General features: G+C 40.0%; 2 non-coding genes across 2 annotated transcripts; both read left to right on the top strand.

Moving 5' to 3' along the window:
• The first annotated feature begins 1,475 nt into the window (after positions 1-1,475).
• On the top strand, positions 1,476-1,582 carry LOC148580864 (small nucleolar RNA R71). The gene has a single exon (XR_015899098.1). It is a non-coding gene; the product is annotated as a small nucleolar RNA R71 (small nucleolar RNA).
• An 8,282-nt stretch (positions 1,583-9,864) lies between these two features.
• LOC148580863 (small nucleolar RNA R71) lies at positions 9,865-9,968 on the top strand. Its single transcript, XR_015899193.1, has one exon. It is a non-coding gene; the product is annotated as a small nucleolar RNA R71 (small nucleolar RNA).
• The last annotated feature ends 623 nt before the right edge of the window (positions 9,969-10,591 follow it).

Genomic DNA, 10,591 nt, shown 5'->3' with positions numbered 1-10,591 from the left:
AATCTGATGGGAATATCAAGTCTCCCACTTTCACCCGCAAATCCTCTACTATGCCATGAGGGAACTTGAACGATCGGTCTGCCAACTGTAAGGCCATTTTTGTTGGTTTAGCCTCCTCGATCTTCATCTTTCTCATCATAGCTACTGACATCAAATTGATGCTGGCTCCTAAGTCACAAAGAGCCTTCTCCACTGTAATTTTCCCTATGATACAAGGGATCTGAAAACTCCCGGGATCCTTCAATTTCTGGGACAGTTTATGCTGAATGATAGCACTACATTCTTCGGTTAGTATCACAGTTTCGTTGTTCTTCCAGCTTCTCTTCTTGGTCATGAGCTCCTTTATGAACTTGGCGTAGAGTGGCATTTGTTCTATTGCTTCAGCAAAAGGTATGTTGATTTGCAGTTTCTTGAAGATCTCCAAAAATCTCAAAAACTGGTTATTATCCCCCTTTTTCTTCAATTGCTGAGGGTATGGGACTCTTGGAACGTCTGGCTTCAGCACTCTTTCCTCTTTTTGTGAACTCAAAGTGGGAACTCGAGCTCCATCCTGCTCTTCTTCTTTTTTATTTGAGTCCTTTTCTTGTGGTTTCTGGAGGGTTTCCTTCAGTTCCTTCCCACTCCGAAGGGTGATATCCTGACACTCCTCCCTTTGGGTTGAGTTAGTATTGCTGCGAAGGTTATGGCTGGGAATTTGCTGGAAAAGGTAGCCAATTTGTGTCTCAAGTTTTTTGATGGCAGCATCCTGATTCTGCATATTGGACATCACTTCTTCTCGGAACGCTTTACTGTCTTGAATCTCTTTGCCTATGCCTTAAAGTAGATTCTCAATCCTTAAGAGTCTGTCATCAAATGATAGTGGATTGGGATTAGAGGTGGAGGGATGAGAAGTGTTATTTTGGTTTTGATATGGCTGTGGAGAGGTGTTGTTATGGTGGTGTTGATATGTTCTCTGTGTGAATTGTTGGTGAGCTGCATTGTTGTTGGGGTTGTGACGTCCCTGATCTTGGCCTTGATCTTGTTGATTCCCCCACCCAAAGTTTGGGTGATTCCTCCAACCAGGGTTGTAGGTCTTGGAGTATGGATCATGGTTTTGCCTAGGTGAATTCCCAATGTAGTTGGCTTGCTCCTAACTACCCTCTGCTTCTTGATTCACTCCTTCTTGGGTTGCTGATGAAGTGGTGATTGCTGCTACTTGGTTCCTCTCTATCTTCTTGGTGAGGTCAGCCAGCTGCTTGGTAATACGTTTATTTTGGGCCAGCAGAGCATCTACATTGTTTAGCTCCATCACTCCTCTAGTGTTCCCTCTTTCAGAAGCATAGAAATAGTCATTTTCTGCTACAGTTTCAATGACATCTATAGCCTCCTCAATGGTCTTCTTCTTGTTTAGAGATCTCCCAGATGAGTGGTCTACTGCTTTCTTTGATTCATAAGAAAGACCTTCATAGAAAATGTGTAGCTGCACCCATTCATTGAACATATCTGGTGGACACCTCCTTGTCAGGTCCTTAAACCTCTCACATGCTTCATATAGATTCTCACCATCTTGTTGCTTGAAAGTTTGGAACTCAGCTCTCAGCCTGTTGATTCTTTGGGGAGGATAGAATCTGGCTAAAAATTTATTCACCACATCTTCCCAGGTTGTCAAACTCTCCTTCGAAAAAGACTCCAGCCACTTGGCTGCCTTATCCTTGAGTGAGAATGGAAATAAGAGCAGTCTATAGGCGTCGGAATGAATACCATTAGACTTCACCGTGTCACATATCCTCAGGAAGGTGGTTAGATGTTGATTGGGGTCTTCTTGGATGCCTCCTCTGAACGAACAGTTGTTCTGAAAAAGGGTGATGAGCTGTGGTTTTAGTTCAAAATTGTTGGCATGGATAGTCGGCTTTTGAATGCTACTTCCATAGTTTCCTGGGTTTGGATTGATGTAAGAGCCTAAAACTCTTCTCTCCTCCCCAGCATGATTTTCTCGACCTTCTCTGCCATGGTTGTGAGCCTCTTCTTCATGATGGTTTTCCATGTTTTCTTCCATGTTTGGTTCAAAGTATTCCTCCTATTCCTCGGCACCCACTACTCATTTTTCTCTTACTTCCCTCCTTAATCTAAGGAAGGTCCTCTCAGGTTCTGAATCAAAGGAAGTTGAAGCCCCGCTTCTTCTCCTTGTCATACAACCAACAAAGCACAAGCAAGGAAAATAGATGCAGGAAGTATTTCTGTTAGAATTACTGTTAGTGTGAGTGATGCAATATATCAAACAGTTAGTGGGTCAGTGAACTGAATTGCAAATAACTAAAAAAAATGAAAAAGTAGGGGGAAGGGAAGAAATTAACTAAAACTGAAAGTAAATTACTCAAACAGAAAATTAAATTAAACAAACTAAAAATGCTCAATCTAGTTATCCTCCAATTTAATCATTGTTGATTCAAAATCAATCCCCGGCAACGGCGCCATAAACTTGATACATGGAAAACTTGTCTTACAACAAATTTCCTTCGGCAAGTGTACCGAATTCGTCGTCAAGTAAAAACTCACAATAGAGTGAGGTCGAATCCCATAGATATTGATTGATCAAGCAACTTTAATTAGAGGAATGTTCTAGTTGAACGAATCAGAATTTGAGTTGAGAATTACAGAAAATTAAATGGTGGAAAAGTAAATGGCAGAAACAGTAAATGCTGGAAATAAAGAGCTGAATGTAAATGGCGGAAAGTAAATTGCAGAATCTTAAATGGGAATTAGGTAATTGCTCATAAAAGTAAATGGCAGAAATTAAAGAGAATGGATAAGATCAGAAATGGGGAGTTCATTGGGCTCAAGAGATGTTGCATTCTCCGGATCAAGTTCATTTTCATCTCTTCCTCAATCAATGCATTCATTGATCTCCTTGGCAATCTTAAGTGATCGAATTACAATTCCTTGTAATTCAATCTCTCAAATCTTGATCAATAGCCAATTCCTTGGTCAATTGCTCATGAGAAGAGATGAAGTATGGTCACTGATTATACCACATGCATTTCCCAAATCAAGTGTTGGAAGGATTATAGACACATATCCATCCAAACCCAATTTGGTCCAGCATGAGAAAGCATTTCTAGCATGATCCCTTCATTCCTCTTTCAAGGTTCAGAAGAGATCCAAGTATGAGTAGCTACTTTTCCAAGATAACTACCCAATTGGATGAAGATCGAAAGCTTTCTAGTAAAATCAAGAGAAAAGATAGAAGAAAGAGAATGAAAACTAAAATTGATCCATCAAATTACAACAGAGCTCCCTAACCCAATGAAAGGGGTTTAGTTGTTCATAGCTCTGGAAAATGAAAACAAAGATGGAGAATACATGCTGAAAGTAAAACTATAAGTGTAGAGTAAATACAGAGAGTAATTCTTTGTCAAAGGCTCCCTAAAGTTTCCTCTCTCAAACTAATTCAAAGCTACTCCTATATATACTACTCTTCTGATCTTCTAGTTGGCTCTTCAAGTCTTAGGTATGGGCCTTTGGATCCTGAGTTTGAAGTAGTTATCTTCTTCATTGGGCTTAGCTTTGCTTGCAGAGAGAAAGTGTGAAGTAGGCAGGGACTTTTTGCTTAGGACGTTAGTGGTGTTAACGTTAAGTGAAAGTGTGGGTTCGAGAACGTTAGTGACAATCACCTTTTTCACTAACGTTGCTCACCCAAGTATGAGCCATGTTAACCTCAACGTTAGTGGCACAAACGTTACCACTAACGTTGACTCTTGGTCCTTCGCACACGTTATTGGGACTTACCTTTCCCAATAACATTGATGAGCCTTGATGCGCATAAACGTGTTATGCTACGATTTAGGAAATTGCACGATCGGCAAAATTCCTTCCGGCAAGTGCACCGGTTATCGTCGTCAAGTAAAAACTCACAATAGAGTGAGGTCGAATCCCACAAGGATTGGTTGAGTGAGCAATTCGGATTAGAAGTGTGTTCTAGTTGAGCGGAATCAAGATTTGAGATGAGAATTGCGGAATGTAAAATTGGCGGGAAAAGTAAATGACAAGAAAATTAAATGGCTGAATCTTAAATTGCATGAATTAAAGAGCAGAATGTAAATTGCTGAAATTAAAAGGGAATGGGGATGATTGCAAGAATTGAATTGCAGAATGTAAAGAGAAAGTGGAAATCAGAAATGGGGAATTCATTGGGTTTAGGAGATATTGAAATCTCCGAATCAAAACATGTAAATCTCTTCCTCAACCAATGCATTCATTGAATTTTGCTTGGCAATCTTATATGATTGGATCCCAATTCCTTGGCTCACCAATGCTCTCTAAAAACAAACAAATTCCCAATCCCTTGGTTTAAATGTTCATAAGAAGAGATGATGCTTGATCACTGATTATACCACACAATTTCATGAACCACAATTTGGTAGGATTACATGTCACAATATCCATCCAAACCCCAATCCAATCCACTGTGAGAAAGCTTCTCTAGCATGAATCCTCCATTCCTTTCCCAAGGCTCCGAAGGATTCCAAGTATGAGTAGTCTCTTTCCCAAGACAACTACTCAATGGAATTAGATCGAGAAGCTTTCTAACAAAATTCAAGAGAAAAGATTGAAGAAGAAGATAAACTATTATTGATTCATTGAATTACAATAGAGCTCCCTACCCCAATGAAAGGGGGTTTAGTGAATCATAGCTCTGAATTCAATTACAAAGAAAAAGAAACTAGCTAAAAGTGAAAGTAAAGGCTTTTTTCTAACTTAACTTCTATCCTATTTATACACTTTCTATATTGAGCTTCAGTTGTGCTTCTTGGGCTTTGAGGCCTCTCCTTGCTTTCCTTTTGCCTTGGGTTTATGATCCATAATCTTGATGAGGTTGTTGATCCAGATCCTGTAACATTTATTGAGCCAACTTAGTGATAATCAAATAATGACACATGACTCAATAAATTGAGATTTCAAACTCATCAATCCTTCAGGCCCAATCCCATAAACCATGATATTCAATTGGGTTTCATACCAAAGTAAGTTTAAGTTAATAATTGTGCTCAAAGACTAACTTAAATCACAATATTTTTGGCCCAGAAACCCTTTTCAAGAGTGGCGTTTAAGTTGTAGTTTAAGCTTAAACTGCAACTTAAACGCCAGACACTTCCAGTGAGGCCATTTGTAGAAGCACGTTTAAGCTTCAGTTAAGGTTAAACTGAAGCTTAAACGTGGAAATGGAAGAAGGTAGCCCTGGAGAGTCATGTAGTCGAACACGTTTAAGCTTCAGTTTAAGGTTAAACTGAAGCTTAAACGTGGAGATAGGAAGGGCAGCCCTGGAGGTCGAACACGTTTAACCTCCAGTTTGAGGTCAAACTGGAGGTTAAACGTGGAAGCTTGGAATGGTGGCCCTGGAGGTGTCGAACACGTTTAACCTCCAGTTTGGGGTCAAACTGGAGGTTAAACGTGGAGATGGAGAGAGCAACCCTGGAGTGAAAAAACTATCGAACACGTTTAAGCTCCAGTTTGAGTCAAACTGGAGCTTAAACGTGGAATGGCCCCTGGTACTCTTCCTGGTTCTGGCGTTTAACCTCCAGTTTGAGGTCAAACTGGAGGTTAAACGTGGAACTCCTCCCTGGGTGGCATACTCATTCTGGCGTTTAACCTCCAGTTTGAGGTCAAACTAGAGGTTAAACGTGGAATGCTCCTTAAGTGAGGCTTTTCATTCTGGCGTTTAACCTCCAGTTTGAGGTCAAACTGGAGGTTAAACTTCAATCCCAGCATTTCTTATCCTTCATGATTTTGGCGTTTAAGCTCCAGTTTAGGCTTAAACTGGAACTTAAACTCCACATGTGATATTCAAGCTTCCTTTATTGATTTTGTTGCTTCCTTGCTTAGCCTCTTCTTCCCTGAAATCATCCAAACAATTGCATCAAAGTCTTGCAAAATTTCATGAGAAATCTTTCATTCATAGCATTTAAGTAATATAACTAAAACTCATGGAATTTGCATCAAAATCATATTGTTTGGATGGTTCATTACTTTGTTCTTCATTTAACCATTTTTGGTTACTTTAAGCTCAAGAAAATGCATAAAACAACTAAAACTAACAGAAACATGCTAGTGAAACTAGCCTATGATGCCTTGGCATCACAACACCAAACTTAATACTTGCTTGTCCCTAAGCAAGTCCTGAGTTATTTGAGAAGAAAGTATGAACAGAAAGTAATTACATTGGCTATATTAGCAAGCATTTGAAGTTCATCAGAAGGGTTCTATGCAGAAAGTTGCAGCATCACTTTTTCATACTTATCAGGTAGGATTATCACTTTTTCATTGCATCCATCAAAAATTGCTATGGCCTCCTGTTATTCTTATGTCTTTGGCACTTTTCTTTTGTTTTTCTTTTCCTTTTCTTAGAGCTTCTTTTGCTCCTTGTTTGCTTAGTGTCATGTGTTGCACAAGCCTTTGGCATTTTCTTTTTCTTATCAGTGCACTACACATATCCACTTTAGGCATTTTAGTTCACATTTCTTCTTGAGACATTGGTGCCCAGCACCTCTTTGTGTGACTAAATGTTTTGTATTGAGGTTGCTCTTGATAATGGACTTTTGGTTGATAATCCCGGGTTAGTTAACCCAAGTTACCAAGTGTTGAAACACTCCTCCGAACCTATTCATCCAAGCATATCCTTAATACATAAACACCACAGGCATTTGTCTCAGAAGTTCAAACCATTGGTGCCTAGCTTATTTTCTCAATTTTTTTTTGCTTTTTGGTTGCCTTTTTCCGTGGCTTTTTCTTTTCCTTTTTCTTTCTTTTTTTTCATGGCCAAAGACATTTATTCATCAAGATCCATAGACAATTTTTACTTCTACATAAAAAATGATAATTCTACACTCTAATTTTAGTGATGTGACTAAACAATCAAGCATGCATACCACCACTTAATTCTACTTGGTTTGTCACTAATTTAGCCAAGTTACTTTTGTTCAAACTTTTCTTTTATTTTTGAAACAGAACAAGCATGGCAGGCACTTGTTTAAGAAGGTGAAGTTATATCCAAACATCTAAGCATTCACTTTATTCAAAGCAATTAACAAAAAAAACTACACATTCCAGAAAGATTCAACATTTACAGTTTAAACCAGAACACGCATGCTTTTGTTTAACCATTTTAAAGAATTATCAAGGAATAATACCACCTTGTGAAATTCCTTGTTTTCTCTTTGTTGTCAGGAAACACTTTGATTTCTCCTTCTTCTTCCTAAATGTTGCTTCTTGCTTTAAGGTTCTTGTTTCCTTTCCTGCAAAGAGTAATGAAGTTGCTTGCTCCTCAAGCACTTAAGTGGTTAGCTCAACTATGTGTGGGTAAGTATCGGATTCTTAAGTTGGTGTGTGAACACCAAACTTAGTCTCCCACTTACTTCTCTGTGTTCTTTGAATCCTTGAGTTATCTTGGAATGATGTTGCTACTAAGGGTTTTAAGCATTTCTGTGACTGCTTAGAATAGTTGTTCCTTTCACATAATTCAAAGGTTGTTGTGTTCAGTTGATCTTTATGGTGGAACACCAAACTTAGAGTCACACATTCCCCTTTGACTTATGGAGCCATGAATTCATTGTTTGGTGTGAAACACCAAACTTAATTCTTTGCAATGCACAGAAACTACTTTACCCCTTTTATTGAAACAAATGAAAGAAACAGCAAAAAGGTATTACCTCAGGTTGGGTTGCCTCCCAACAAGCGCTTGTTTAACGTCATTAGCTTGACGGTTGTCCCTTGTTAGGGTGGATTGTAGTGCTTGACGTCCTCTCCTCTCACTATGAAAACGTCCCCTCTTGATTCATTCATGACCTCTAAATGTTCCATAGAAAGAACTTTCTTGATTGTGAACACTTGAGGGAGCTGGGAAGGAATGGTCTTGAGGCCAGGTGGGATTGGCAGATAATGACTTGAGATCACTTTATCCCCTGGAGAAAAACCTTCAGTGGGAATTTTCTTGTTTCTCCATCCTCTTGGCAATCTCCCTATCACTCTTCCCTTTCTCTTGAGGATTTCTTCATTGACCTTTATGTCAGGAGGATCCTTCTGATCTGTTTCCACTGATTCTTGTGGCTCTAACTCTTGCAACTCTTGTTTGCCTTCCAATGACTGTTTTAGAGTCTCAGCTGCTGGATTACTTTCCTCCAAACACGGATGGCTACTATCATCTTTAGGCCTTTCAGATTCTGGTTCAGGTTCAGATGCAGGTTTGAAGATTTTGAACATGAGCTGTTCATCATGTATTCTCAGAATTAGTTCTCCTTGTTCTACATCTATGAGCGCTCTAGTAGTGGCTAGAAATGGTCTGCCCAGAATGATAGGGTGTAAATAGCTTTCCTCCATGTCCACAATGACAAAGTCTGTGGGGAAATAATAATCTCCTACTTTCACCAGCACATTTTCAACTACCCCTTCAGCTTGCTTCTGAGTTTTGTCAGCCAGTTGTATGATTACATCAGTGGATCTCACCTCGTTCAGTTGTAGCCTCTTCATCAGAGTTAGAGGCATCACATTTATGCTAGCTCCTAGATCACAGAATCCTCTGTCAATTTTTGTTTCTTCTATGATGCAAGGGATATGAAAACTTCCTGGGTCCGTTTTCTTAGAGAGTGTGTCCTTCTTGATGAGAGCACTGCATTCTTTGTTCATTGTTACCGTTTGTCCTCCCTTCAAAACTCTTTTCTTGCTTAACAATTCCTTTAAATATTTGATGTGTGTGGGCATTTGATGAAGAATCTCAAGAAAGGGAATATTGACATGCAGAGAATTAAATGTCTCTAGAAACCTTGAATAGGTTTTCCTTTTTTCACCTCCTCCTAACCTCTCAGGAAATGGTGCTTTTGGTTGGTATACTTCCATCATGCCTTTTTGCAGATCCTTGGCTTGCTCAGTTCCACTTTCCTGCTTAACTTCTTCCATATCTTCTTTCAAGATTTCTGGTTCCTGCTGTGAGGACCTGATTCCTCCTTCTTCTGAGACTTCCTTCAATATGGTGATGGCCTTGCACTCTTCCCATCTTACTCTCTTTTGTTACCCCTTAGGATTCTTTTCTGTGTCACTAGGGAACACTGCAGTTGATTTGGGTGCCTGTTGAGATAGCTCTCCTACTTGAGATTCCAACCTTTTGAGTTTTTCACCATGGTTTCTTAAGGTAGTTCTCACATCATCCCTGAAGCTCTTCAATTCAATTATGTCTTGGCTCATGGTTGCCATCATTCCTTCCATCCGGTTTAATTGATCTTGAAATTGTTGGTTCGGATTAGGTTGGGTATGTTGATTATTTTGGCCATGATATGATGATTGGGGTAAGTGCTTTGTGTGGCTTGGTATGATCTTTGGTTGGAGTTTTGGTATGTGGAATTGTTTTGTTGGTTGTGGTTGTAAGGTTTGTGGTTTTGTGGTTGGGTTTGTTGGTTTCCCCACCCAAAGTTTGGGTGGTTTCTCCAGCCTGGGTTGTAAGTGTTGGAGGGTGGATCATATGATTGCCTTTGTTGGTTTCCCACATAGTTAACCTCATCCCAATCACCTCCTTCAATGCCTACTTCCTCTTGATCTTGTGTGTGTATTGCAGCCACTTGCTTTGTTTCTAATTGCCTGGTAAGCTCTGCTAGTTGCTTGGCAAACACCTTGTTTTGGGCTAGAATTGTATCAACATGGTTCAGCTCCATGACTCCCTTAGTGTTGTGCCTTTCTGATGCATAGTAGTACTCATTCTCAGCCACTGTCTCGATCACTTCAATGGCTTCTTCCACGGTCTTTTTCTTGTTCAATGAACCTCCTGATGAATGGTCTACAGCCTTCCTTGATTCATAAGAGAGCCCATCATAGAAGATGTGCAATTGCACCCAATCATGGAACATGTTTGGTGGGCATTTCCTTGTCAAGTCCTTGAATCTCTCCCATGCCTCGTAGAGAGTTTCACCATCTTGTTGTCTAAAAGTTTGGACCTCAGATCGAAGCCTATTGACCTTTTGTGGAGGGTAGAAACGTGCCAGAAACTTGCCTTCCACCTCATTCCATGTGGTTAGACTCCCCCTTGGGAATGATTCCAGCCACTTAGCTGCCTTGTCCCTAAGTGAAAATGGGAACAAGAGCAGTTTATAGGCATCTTCCTGGACTCCATTGGACTTCACAGTGTCACAAATTCTCAGGAATTTTGTGAGATGTTGGTTTGGGTCTTCATTAGCACTTCCTCCAAAGGAACAATGATTTTCCACCAATGATATTAGCTGTGGCTTGAGCTCAAAATTGTTGGCCTGAATGGGTGGTTTCTGGATGCTACTACCACAATTCCCAGAGGTTGGGTTTATGTATGAACTAAGAACCCTCCTCTCGGGAATGGCATTGTTTCCATCAGCTCTCTCATGGTTGTGAACTTCTCTATCCATGTTGAGATCTAGAGCTTCCTCAAAATTGTCCTCAGATTCTCCTTCAGATTCCTCTTCTCCCACTACTCTCTTCCCTCTTGCTTCCCTTCTAAGTCTATGAAGGGTCCTTTCCGGTTCGGTATATGGAGGAGTTGATGTCTCTCCTCTCCTACCTGTCATACAAGAACACAGCTCAAACACAAACAAGTAAAATACTC

This window comes from Arachis ipaensis, chromosome B10 (assembly GCF_059453495.1).
Source record: "Arachis ipaensis isolate K30076 ecotype BB chromosome B10, ASM5945349v1, whole genome shotgun sequence".
Lineage (NCBI taxonomy): Eukaryota > Viridiplantae > Streptophyta > Magnoliopsida > Fabales > Fabaceae > Arachis > Arachis ipaensis.
This window is presented reverse-complemented; position numbering and strand designations above follow the sequence as displayed.